This window comes from Nyctereutes procyonoides, unplaced genomic scaffold, assembly GCF_905146905.1.
Source record: "Nyctereutes procyonoides isolate TBG_1078 unplaced genomic scaffold, NYPRO_anot_genome, whole genome shotgun sequence".
In the NCBI taxonomy this organism is placed as follows: Eukaryota; Metazoa; Chordata; class Mammalia; order Carnivora; family Canidae; genus Nyctereutes; species Nyctereutes procyonoides.
In genome coordinates this window covers 42,439,539-42,450,590 of record NW_026575052.1, presented here as the reverse complement: position 1 = coordinate 42,450,590, position 11,052 = coordinate 42,439,539, and the positions used below count along the sequence as shown (strand labels likewise).

The 11,052-nt window shown below is 36.9% G+C and overlaps 1 protein-coding gene across 1 annotated transcript in view; it reads left to right on the top strand.

The window, feature by feature from the left end:
- Window positions 1-206: 206 nt before the first annotated feature.
- Window positions 207-11,052, top strand: part of IL31RA (interleukin 31 receptor A) — an 82,432-nt gene continuing 71,586 nt past the window's right edge. Inside the window, exon 1 of the mRNA XM_055331805.1 lies at window positions 207-469. The gene's annotated coding sequence lies outside the window, so the exon portion shown is untranslated. The remainder of the gene's footprint in view (window positions 470-11,052) is intronic.

The window sequence follows — 11,052 nt, the reverse complement described above, 5'->3', positions numbered from 1 at the left end:
AAACCATATGTTTGTCCTTTTCCCATTGACTTACTTCACTCAACATAATACCCTCCAGTTCTATCCACTATAGTCAAGTTCTCAGTTACTTACTGTAATTGTATAAACAGTCTACACCAGAGAAAGATTCCCCGGCTACACTTCTCCCTATGAATTGGCCCACTAATTGGAGGTCATTAGCATCCGCATGAATATGAGGTGTTGGCTCACTGTTGAGTAAGCCACAAAAAGGCTTCTCCAGATTTACAGACTACAGTGGAAGGAAGAGGAAAAGGGAGGATTAGGAGTGGGAAAGTATTAAGTCAAATGGAAAAGTATTAAGTCTTTCAGCTTTCCCCCATATGGAGACCTCCAAATGGAGTCACCTAGGCCTGAGTCTTTCATTGCAGCAACTTGGAGAAATTGCAGTGGGCTGGCTTTACACCATATCTGAGTGGAGAGGACAGCTTTCTCCTGTGAGCCCTGCCAGGTAAAGTGTTTGTAATTGCCTTTGGTCAGTCCTGAAATGTCATAGAAGTTTTGTTTTGTTTTTTTAAATTTGGACAGAAGCTGGACTCCTCAAGTACAAAATCACTGCTGAAGACTTGAAATTACTTTGATCTATTGCAGGATGTACATTTTCCTAGGTTTTAGTATCTTTGAAATCAGGATGCATTTTATAGTTGATGTCAGCCAGATAACAGTTGGGATCTAATTGTGTGAAACCTTTCATCGACACTTTTGGGTAGAATCAAAAGTACCAGCATCATAAAGTCTTTGGTTTCAGTGTCTTTTCCCCCTTGTATATTATTGCCTCCTGTATTGTAGATTAATTGATTGTATAAGCATGGGTTTATTTCTGGACCTTCTTTTCCATTCGATTAATCTTTATGTCATTTTTTTGTGCCAGTACCATCTTGTTTTTATTACCACAGCCTTGTAGTATATCTTGAAATCTGGGATTGTGATACCTTCAGTTTTGTTCTTTTTTCTCAAGATCTCTTAGACTATTTGGGGATTTTTGTGATTCCTTATAAATTTTAGTTACTATTTTTTGTTCTGTGAAAAAAGCTGCTGGTATTTTGATAGAGATTGCATTGAATCTGTAGATCGCTTTGGGTAATGTGGACATTTTAACAATAGTAGTCCTTCCAATCCATGAGCATGAATATCTTTCCATTTGTTAGTGTCATCTTTAATTTCTTTCATTAGTGTTTTATATTTTTCAGAGTACAAGTCTTTCACCCCCTTGGTTAAGTTTATTCCTAGGCATTTTATTCTTTTTGATGCAGCTATAAATGGAATTGTTTGAAGAGATGTGGTATCTTTTTATATTGTCTTATCTTCATAAACTACCTATATCAGGTCATGAATTTGGCATTTTATGTCTTTGGCATCTACATTTTAGACCTTCCTAACATGTTCTGATGAGATAGATTTTAAATATAGGGTATAGATTAAGAAGGGCATATAATGGGAAATTCTCAAGCAGAGAGGCTAATATCTGAATGATTGTTCTTTTTTCTTTTTTTTAAAGATTTTATTTATTTATGAGAGAGAGAGAGAGAGAGAGAGAGAGAGAGAGAGAGAAAGAGAAGCAGAGACATAGGCAGAGGGAGAAGCAGGCTCCATGCAGTGAGCCTGATGTGGGACCTGATCCCTGGTCTCCAGGATCATGCCCTGGGCTGAAGGCGACACTAAACCTCTGAGCCACCCGAGCTGCCCTGAATGATTGTTCTTTAATGGTTGTTACCACATATTTAAGTATGAGAGCTTCCCATAATTGAGTAAAGTATTTCTTAGCTACCTGAGAAGAGTAAGTTTTCTGATATTTTTTTCTGACAAAAGGCCTTTAGATCCTATAAAGGTCACCCATAGACTAAAAACCCCCTATCAAATTTATGTTGTTTTTTTTCCCCTCACTGAGGTTTATTTACCTTTTGTAGGGATTGTTTGAACCTAAGTATGCCAGCCTTTTCTGGAAATAACTTGAAATCTTGCTTAGTACTTTTGGGAAATATGACATGACTGAAAATGAAACTTGCCCCATTTGGTAGCTCATGATCCTGAGGGAGTTGTAAAGATACTACACACATGAAGTGATATCTCTTTGTACTGTGTCAGGATTGCTGTGAGCTGTTGCATAAGTTTTGCCAGGATAGAATAAATGAATTAAACCATGGAATGTTCTATGAGCTTTTGTAGGATCACTTCGAGCCATTTCCTAAAATCTGACTGCTAAAGCTGTCCCAAAATAAGGTCTAGGGATAAGATTCTGATGATATCTTAGTGGGATCCTTCTTCACTCTGATTTGTCTTCCGTGCAGTATAGAAACCAAATCCAGGGCAGCGGTTTAGCGCCACCTTCAGCCCAGGGGCTGATCCTGGAGCCTGCTTATCCCTCTGCCTGTGTCTCTGCTTCTCTCTCTCTCTCTCCCCTCTGTGTGTGTGTCTCATGGATAAATAAGTAAAATATTAAAGAAAAAAAAAAAAAGAAACCAAATCCAAATGGGAGATAGGAACAGGGAACCAAGGAATCTTAAGGGACCATTTAAGGAATGTCCTAAGCCAGGGCCCTTTAACAAGGAGATCAAATCCTGAGACAATGGCTCTGACAGCCTCAGCTGCCTTGGACTGAACTCAGGCATTGGAATCTCATTGGAACAAAATGGACTTTGTCTTCCCTTTTTCTGTTACCTCCACTTTGCTTTTCTTGTATATTTCACCATTCCTACATTCCCCTTAGCCCTGCCTTATTCTGATATACACCCTTGCTTAAGAACTACTGGCCAACTCTGGAAAACGGTATGGAGGTTCCTCAAAAAGTTATACAAATAGAGCTAACCTGTGACCCAGTAATTGCACTACTATTTGCCCAAAGATACAAATATAGTAACCTGAAGGGGCACCTGCAACTCCAATATTTATAGCAGCAATGTCCATGATAGCCAACCTATGGAAAAAGCTGAGATGTCCATTGACAGATGAATGGATAAAGAAAATGTGGTGGAATGGAATGGAATATTACTCAGCCATCAAAAAAAGAAATCTTGCCATTTGCAATGACGTGGTTGGAACTAGAGGATCTTATGGTCAGCAAAATAAGAGAAAGACAATTATATGATTTCACTCCTATGTAGAATTTAAGAAACAACAGTTATGTAGGGGAGGAAAAAGTAAAACAAGATGAAATCAGAGAGGGAGACAAACCATAAGAGATACTTAAGCATAAGAAACAAACAGGGTTGCTAGAGGAGACGGGGTGGGGGAATGGGGTAACTGGACAATGGACATTAAGGAGGGCATGTGATGTAATCAGCCCTGGGTTAAGTAAGTAAGTAAAAAAAAAAATACTGGACAGGACTCCTGGGTGGCTCAGTTGGTTAAACATCTGTCTTCAGCTCAGGTCATGTTCCCAGGGTCCTAGGTTTGAGCACTGCCTCAGGCTCCCCACTCAGCGGGGAACTTGCTTCCTCTCCCTCTACCCCATTCATGCTTTCTCTTTTTCTCTCTCAAATAAAATTTAAAAAAGAAGAACTACTGTCCAGACCTACTTTAGAAAGAAATACTATGTGTAGATAGATGTTTACTAATAACTTTCCTACTTGAAATCTGTTTTAGTTACTACTGCCTAATAAATTACCTCCAGGGCAGCCCAGGTGGCTCAGCGGTTCAGTGCTGCCTTCAGCCCAGGATGTGATCCTGGAGACCCAGGATTGAGTCCCACGTCGGGCTCCCTGTATGGAGCTTCTCCCTCTGCCTGTGTCTCTGCCTCTCTCTCTCTCTCTCAATCTGAATAAATAAATAAATCTTAAAAAAAATAAATTACCTCCAATTGAGTGCCATAAAGCCACATTATTTCACTGTTTCAGTGAGTTGAGAATCTGTGGCTTAGCTAAGGCCTCTTTCTGGGTGTTTAACAAAGCTGTAGTCAAGGTGTTGGCTGGGATTTAGTCATCTCAGGACTTGACTGGGCAAAGATCTGCTACAAAGCTAGCTCAAATTATTGTTCACAAGATTTAGTTCCTCTCAGATTGTTGGCCTGAAGGCCTCCATTTCTCACAACCTGTTGATCAAAGGCTGCCCTGTGAGTTCTTTGCCATGTGTGCATCTCTGTAGCACAGTTTACAACATAGCTGCTGGCTTCTTTAGGACAAGTGAAGGAGCAAGAGAATGTGGGTAAGAAGTTAAAAACCTGATCTCAAAAGTGACATCCCATCACCTGTACTGTTCTCTATTAATTAGAAATGAGCTACTAGTTCCAACCTGAACTCAACAGAGCATTACAGAGAGTGTGAATAACAAAAGGCAAGATCAGTGGGAGACCTTTTAGAAGCTGTGTACCACAGAATATATATTATTACATAATGATATAAAATTGAAAACAAGTATGGATAGGAATCCTGTTCTATACTCTTGAATGTAATATCACAAATTAAAAATTCATTTTGAATCTTTCATTTATCTGATTGGACTAATAGGAACCTTATCTCAGTCATTATTGGGGATCACTCTCACCCAACACATAAACTTAGAGTTGGCTGAGATTCTAGGTCATGAACACCACCAAAGCCCTGGCAGGCCCTTCACATCAAGCTCATAGAGCCTACAAATTCTTTTTTTTTTTTTTTTGAGCCTACAAATTCTTAATCTATCCTCAGTCTGAGGATGGGTAGGAGCTTTCTTACCCTTACTCTCTGCTGCTCATCGAGGCACTCCCTCTCCTTTCCCTGAAGTACCTTTTCTATTAATCTGGGCTCTCCCTAAAGACGAAGAGTCCTGTACTTCAGGTGGACATTTCTAGTTTGTTGACATTCTTAAGTCAAAGAAATAACAGTGGTCCTGGTTTCTTGCCAGTAATAGGGAAGAATGGAAAGATAAGAGAGTGGAATATTAACATCTCAAAACTGTCCTGTTGGATGACATATAAAAAGAAAAACTCCTTAGACATGATTTAAATATTTTTCACGAAGCTGTTCATATAATTATTAAAGTTTCCATTTGATAGCCCCAATATCTGAGTTATATGTTAGTTTGATTCTGCTAACTATATCTTGACACATTTTGCTCAAATTCCAGTTATGTGTAGAGACTCAGGTAAATACTTTTTATATCTGAAAATAGACTTACTTGTTCTGGCAGGCCATCAATGTTTCTTGAGTACTGGGTGAAAGGATTTCCTGCCCTCTTCCATATTATTTCACTGTTTCAGTGAGTTGAGAATCTGTGTGTGGCTTGTGTAGCAAGACATTAACCCCAATTTAGGGACTTTTTAGCAAAATCCAGAGGGTTTGCTTTTATTCCTCCTACAGAGGCAGTGGAGTTCTGTCTGTGCCCTAGTGGTGAGAGTGTTCTTTGTCCTATGATGCCGGTAACTGAGGATACCTTGCCATTTGCTTCACTGAGGAGGGGTTGGGTGTGTGTGAGATCAGTTTCCTGCCCCATCCCCAGTCTTTCTTGTGAATACTCAGTGGAGCACTCTCTGATAAAGAGCTTGTCTGTGGCTGGCTTCGCCAACTATTTGAAAAAGACAAGCTAGACCACACTTGGCATTAAGGATTTGTTTCAAGTCTTGTTTGTAGGGTGGCCAGTTCTTTCTCCTGTTCTTGTTTAAGTAAAGCAATTTGTCTGTTCTGCCTCTCCTTGCAGGAACTTGTCCCTCTTTAGAATTCCTTTTATTGGTTGCCTTAGGGTCTCAGCTCCTTTATGGGCTCAAGAAAAATTTTTGTGTATCATCTGGCTGTTTTTGTTGTTGTTAAGGTGGAAGTGACATTTTCTTGCAGTTTTCTACATTCTAAGCTTGAGGCTAAATTCAGTGTTCTATAACATTGAATTAGCAATAATACTTTCCACAAACACAAGTCATCGCAGAGGCAGAGGTCATGTTACAAAAATAACACAAAAGTCTCCCCACTTTAATGTAGAATTTCATAGAGTGCTGCTGCAAAAATAAAAGTAGCAGCAGCAACACACATCTTGTAATAAGATGAGGAGTATACATAAATCTGTCAGGAAAGAAACCTTTATCCCAACTTGGTTATAATGTTTCTATTTGTAATGTCTTTGCAATACCTATTATCTACATAAATATTTTTCAGTTTCTTGGTTTGGTTTATCCATCATATAAGATGCTATCTGTATCAAGTATTTTTCCATTTTTCTGAATTCTTATTTATTTATTTATTTATTTATTTATTTATTTATTTATTTATTTATTTATGAGAGAGAGAGAGAGAGAGAGAGAGAGAGAGAGGGAGGGGCAGAGACACAGGCAGAGGGAGAAGCAGTCTCCATGCACCGGGAGCCCGACGTGGGATTCGATCCCGGGTCTCCAGGATCGCGCCCTGGGCCAAAGGCAGGCGCCAAACCACTGCGCCACCCAGGGATCCCTTTTCTGAATTCTTAATTAAATTGCAGAGGATTCCTGTGGTCTCTGGCTTCACCTTTAACTTGCCCAAAGCTGATTTGCTGACATGAAATAAAATAAGCATGCCAATAATAGTACAAGTTGTATGGATCCTATGCTTCTCTAGTACCTAGACTTTTATTTATTTTTATCTGCTCCTCTGGGCCCTTAAAATAAATGCACAGTGTGTACATAATGTGAATCAGCTCTCATTTCCAGATTATGACAGGTCCTTTTGGGTAACAAATTTTTTCTTCTTCCCTTTCCCCTCACATATACTGCACACTTCCAGAACATAGATCCTAGAATTGGAAGAAAAATCCAGAAATTAATCAATGAAAAAAATGATACTTTGATTCAGTAGAATAAGAAGTGGAAGAATGCAAAGTAAATTCCATATGGAGTAGGTATTTAAACATATAAAGATTTAAATGTATAAAAACTCAAAACGTCTCAATTTTGTAAATAAAGAAGCTATAGGGATCCCTGGGTGGCGCAGCGGTTTAGCGCCTGCCTTTGGCCCAGGGCGCGATCCTGGAGACCCAGGATCGAATCCCACATCGGGCTCCCGGTGCATGGAGCCTGCTTCTCCCTCTGCCTGTGTCTCCGCCTCTCTCTCTCTCACTGTGTGCCTATCATAAATAAATAAAAATTAAAAAAATATTAAAAAAAAAATAAAGAAGCTATAAAAGAAAAATTGAAGGGTGAAGGGGATTAAGAGTGCTTTTATTATGATGAGTACTTGATACTTTATAGAATAGTTGACTCATTATTTTGTATGCCCGAAACAAAGATAACACTGTAAATTATTGTAATTGAATAAAAAGGAAGAAAATAAATTGAAATATTTAATAAATAAGGTTTCAAATAGAAAAACCATAATGTTTTATATGATAAACTACATTGTTATAAATAACTGATATCCATAGATGATGATTGAGACCTCTGAGGAATGAGATGTAGAGAAAGAAGAAAAGGCCTAGGACAAAACCCCCAAAGGAGTCAATATTTAGTGGATGAGTAGACAGATCTCCCAGGACTGAGAAACAATTAGAGCTTGGAGTGATCAATTACTAATATTATGAGGGACCAAGTAATGCCTTTCCTACTTAAAAGCCATCAGGAGCTTTTTTGTTTTGTTTTGTTTTGTTTTTTTGAGTAGAACTTATTTAAAGCAATGTGATTAGTTATGAGGTAGAATTTGTACCGTGGACTTTTTCTTAAATATGTGTGTCTTAAGAATTATACATGTACAGATCCCACCCCATACCTCTTAAATCAGAATTTCGGGGGGTGGGGCCCTGTTATATATATTTGGGGAAGAATGTCTTTCACTGATGATTTTGATTGCTACCCCCTCATTAAGAACCAAATCTGCCGATGGGACTAGCTTACATAATTCACAGGGCTTTATGCAAAATGAAAATGCGGGAACCCTTGTTGCAAAATAATCAAGAATTTCAAGACAGTAGTAGCAAGACATTAACCCTAATTTAGGGACTTTTTAAGAGCAGGGCCCTCTGTGATGGAACTATGTAAGTGGCATGCCTTGTCTAAAGAAAATGAACAAGTAAGAGATGAAAGGTTACAAAATAACTGGCTGAAGAAAAAGATTCATTTATTTAAAACTAAAAAGAAGACTATTATTTTCATGATACAGATTACAGAAATAAATTTAGACCAAATTTTCTTGGCCTCATGGGATATACAGAGGATTGACGATATCTTCAATATGTGAGATTTTCAACTAGAGGAGTCACTGTGCTTGTTTCTACAAAGGAGAGTGAATTACTTTTTTTTTTTAATCAAAAGTGAGGGTGGATTTGTAAATTTGGAAAACACTATAGAAAATACATAATTTGGTTATGAAAGATTGCTCTGAGATTTCCAAGGCAGACAGCTGTATCCACTTGTTCAACTAATAATCTATGCAGTACCTAATATACTGCCAGGTGCCAAGCTGCACATAAACATGGAAATTTTGTCTTTATTGTGGGAATTTACTGTGATTGCTTTACCTTGGGCATGGCATGTTTATCAGTGCTTCTGAAAGAAAGGGATAGGAAACAGGATTTGGCAGAGGGATAATTGGAGCTGAGATGATGCAGGCCTAACAAATCCTGAGAATTTGCATTTCTAAACTAGTTACTAGTTTACTAGTAAACTAAAGCTAGTTAATACTCACATGGCTGATTCCTAGACTCTACTTGGAAAAACCAGGTTCTGGCACACACTGACTAGTTCTCAGCTGATACTAACACAGAAAGGAAAGCATGACTATTATCTGTGTACATCATTTCTTCTTATGTATAATGATTTAGATGTAATGATGTGGAAAAATGATTTGGTATTTGTGAGACATATTTGGTTATACGAAAATACAAATAATGTTTTCTTTTATTCATGGATCTTAAACATTTTTGAAGATTAATTAATGAGGTAAATTCTTGAAAGGCTTGTAGAATTTCGCAGAAAGCACAATACTGCATTGGCTCTTGGCATGATAATGTAATGGATCCATTTCTAAGAGTCTCCTTAGAAAGTTATATGATTCTATTTCAGAAAAATAGATTTTAAAACTCCACTTTATTTTTTATTTTTTTTAATTCCAGTTAGCATATAGTGTTATATTAGTTCAGGTGTACAATATAGTGATTCAACAATTCTGTACATTATTATATTCAACAATATTACCATCTCCTGTTTCTTTTTTTTTTCCTTTGCTCATTTGTTTTGTTTCTTAAGTTCCACATTAGAGTGAGATCATATGGTATTTGTCTTTCTCTGACTGGCTTAGTATTTCACTTAGGATTATAATATCTAGTTCCATGGATATTGTTGCAAATAGCAAAATTTCACTCTTTTTATGGCTGAATATTATTCCATTGTGAATATACCACATTTTCTTTATTTATTCATTAATCAGTGGATACTTGGGATGCTTCTATAGTTTGGCTATTGTAAATAATGTGGCATTAAATAAAGAGGTGCCTGTATCCCTTTGAATTTGTATTTTTTCTAATCATAGGGTACTTCCATTTTTAACTTTCTGAGTTAACTCCATACTGTTTTCCATAGTGGCTGCACAGTTTGTACTCCCACCAAGAGTATATGAGGGTTCCTGTTTCTCCACATCCTCTTTTTTTCTTGTGTTTTTGATTTTAGCCATTCTGACAAGTGTGACTTGATTTCTCACTGAAGTTTTGATTTGCATTTCCTGATGATGAGTGATAATGAGCATCTTTTCATCTGTTGGCCATCTGGAGGTCTTCTTTGGAGAAATACCTGCTCATGTCTTGTGCCTATTTTTAAAATGAATTATTTTCATTTTGATGAGTTATATAAGTTCTTAATATATTTTAGATATTTATCCTTTATTGAGATGTCATTTGCAGATGTCTTCTCCCATTCAGTGGGTTGTCTTTGAGTTTTGTTGATTGTTTCTTTTGCTGTGTTGAAGCCTTTTATTTTGATGAAGTCCCAATAATTTATTTTAGCTTTTGTTTCCCTCACCCCAGGAAACATATGTAGAAAAAAGTTGCTATAATCAATGTCAGAGAAATTACTGCCTGTGCTCTTTTCTAGGATTTTTATGGTTTCAGGTCTCATAGTTAGGTCTTTAATCCATTTTGAATTTATTTTTGTGTATGGTGTGAGAAAGTGGCCTGGTTACATAGTTTTGTATGCAACTGTCCAGTTTTCCCAACACCATTTGTTGGGAGAGGCTATATTTTTCCCATTGCATATTCTTGCCTCCTTTGTCAAAAGAAAATTTCTCCCTGTTTCAATTTTGAGAGGTTATATGTTTCTAGGAATTTATCTATTTCCTTTAGATTGTCTAATTTGTTGCCATTTAATTTTTCCTAATAGTCTCATAACGTATTTGTATTTATGTGTGTTGATATTTCTCCTCTTTTATTTCTGACTTTATTTATTTGATTCCTCTCTTTTTTTGATGAGTCTGGCTAAAGGTTTATTGATTTTGTTGATCTTTTCAAAGAACTGGTTGCTGGTTTCATTGATCTATTGTTTTTTTTAGTTTCTATTTTGTTTCTGCTCTGATCTTTATTATTATCTCTTTCCTTCTACTGGTTGTGGATTTTGTTATTCTTTTTCTAGTTCCTTTGATGTAGGTTAGGTTGTTTATGTGAGATTTTTCTGGCTTCTTGAGGTAGGCCTGTATAGCTGGATTCCTTATTTTTTTGCCATCTATTACTTTTTTTTTTATTTGTGATTGCCATTTGGTTTATATGTAACAACTTCTGCATATAGCAGTCTATATTAAGCTCTTGGTCACTTATTTTATAACTCACTCTTTACTACGCTCCCCTCCATGTTTTGATACCATATTTTACTTCCTTTTACTTTGTTTCTCTTGACTGATTTTTACAGATAAATTTAAATTTTGCTTTTGTGCCTCTGATATTTATTACTCTGTGATTTTTGTTTTCCACTTAAAATTTTCTGCTTAACATATCTTGTAGGGCTAGTTTAGTATCAGAAACCCACTTTAAAGTGCCTCATTCACATCATCATTCCTCTGGAAGTGTGATTGTGCACACAGCAGTTTTGGAGTTTTACTATAGTTTTCCTTTGTTAAATTAGTGGAATTATACCCCATTCCTTCATTAGCGGATTAAAATCCAAAGCCCTGGAAATGGGATCAT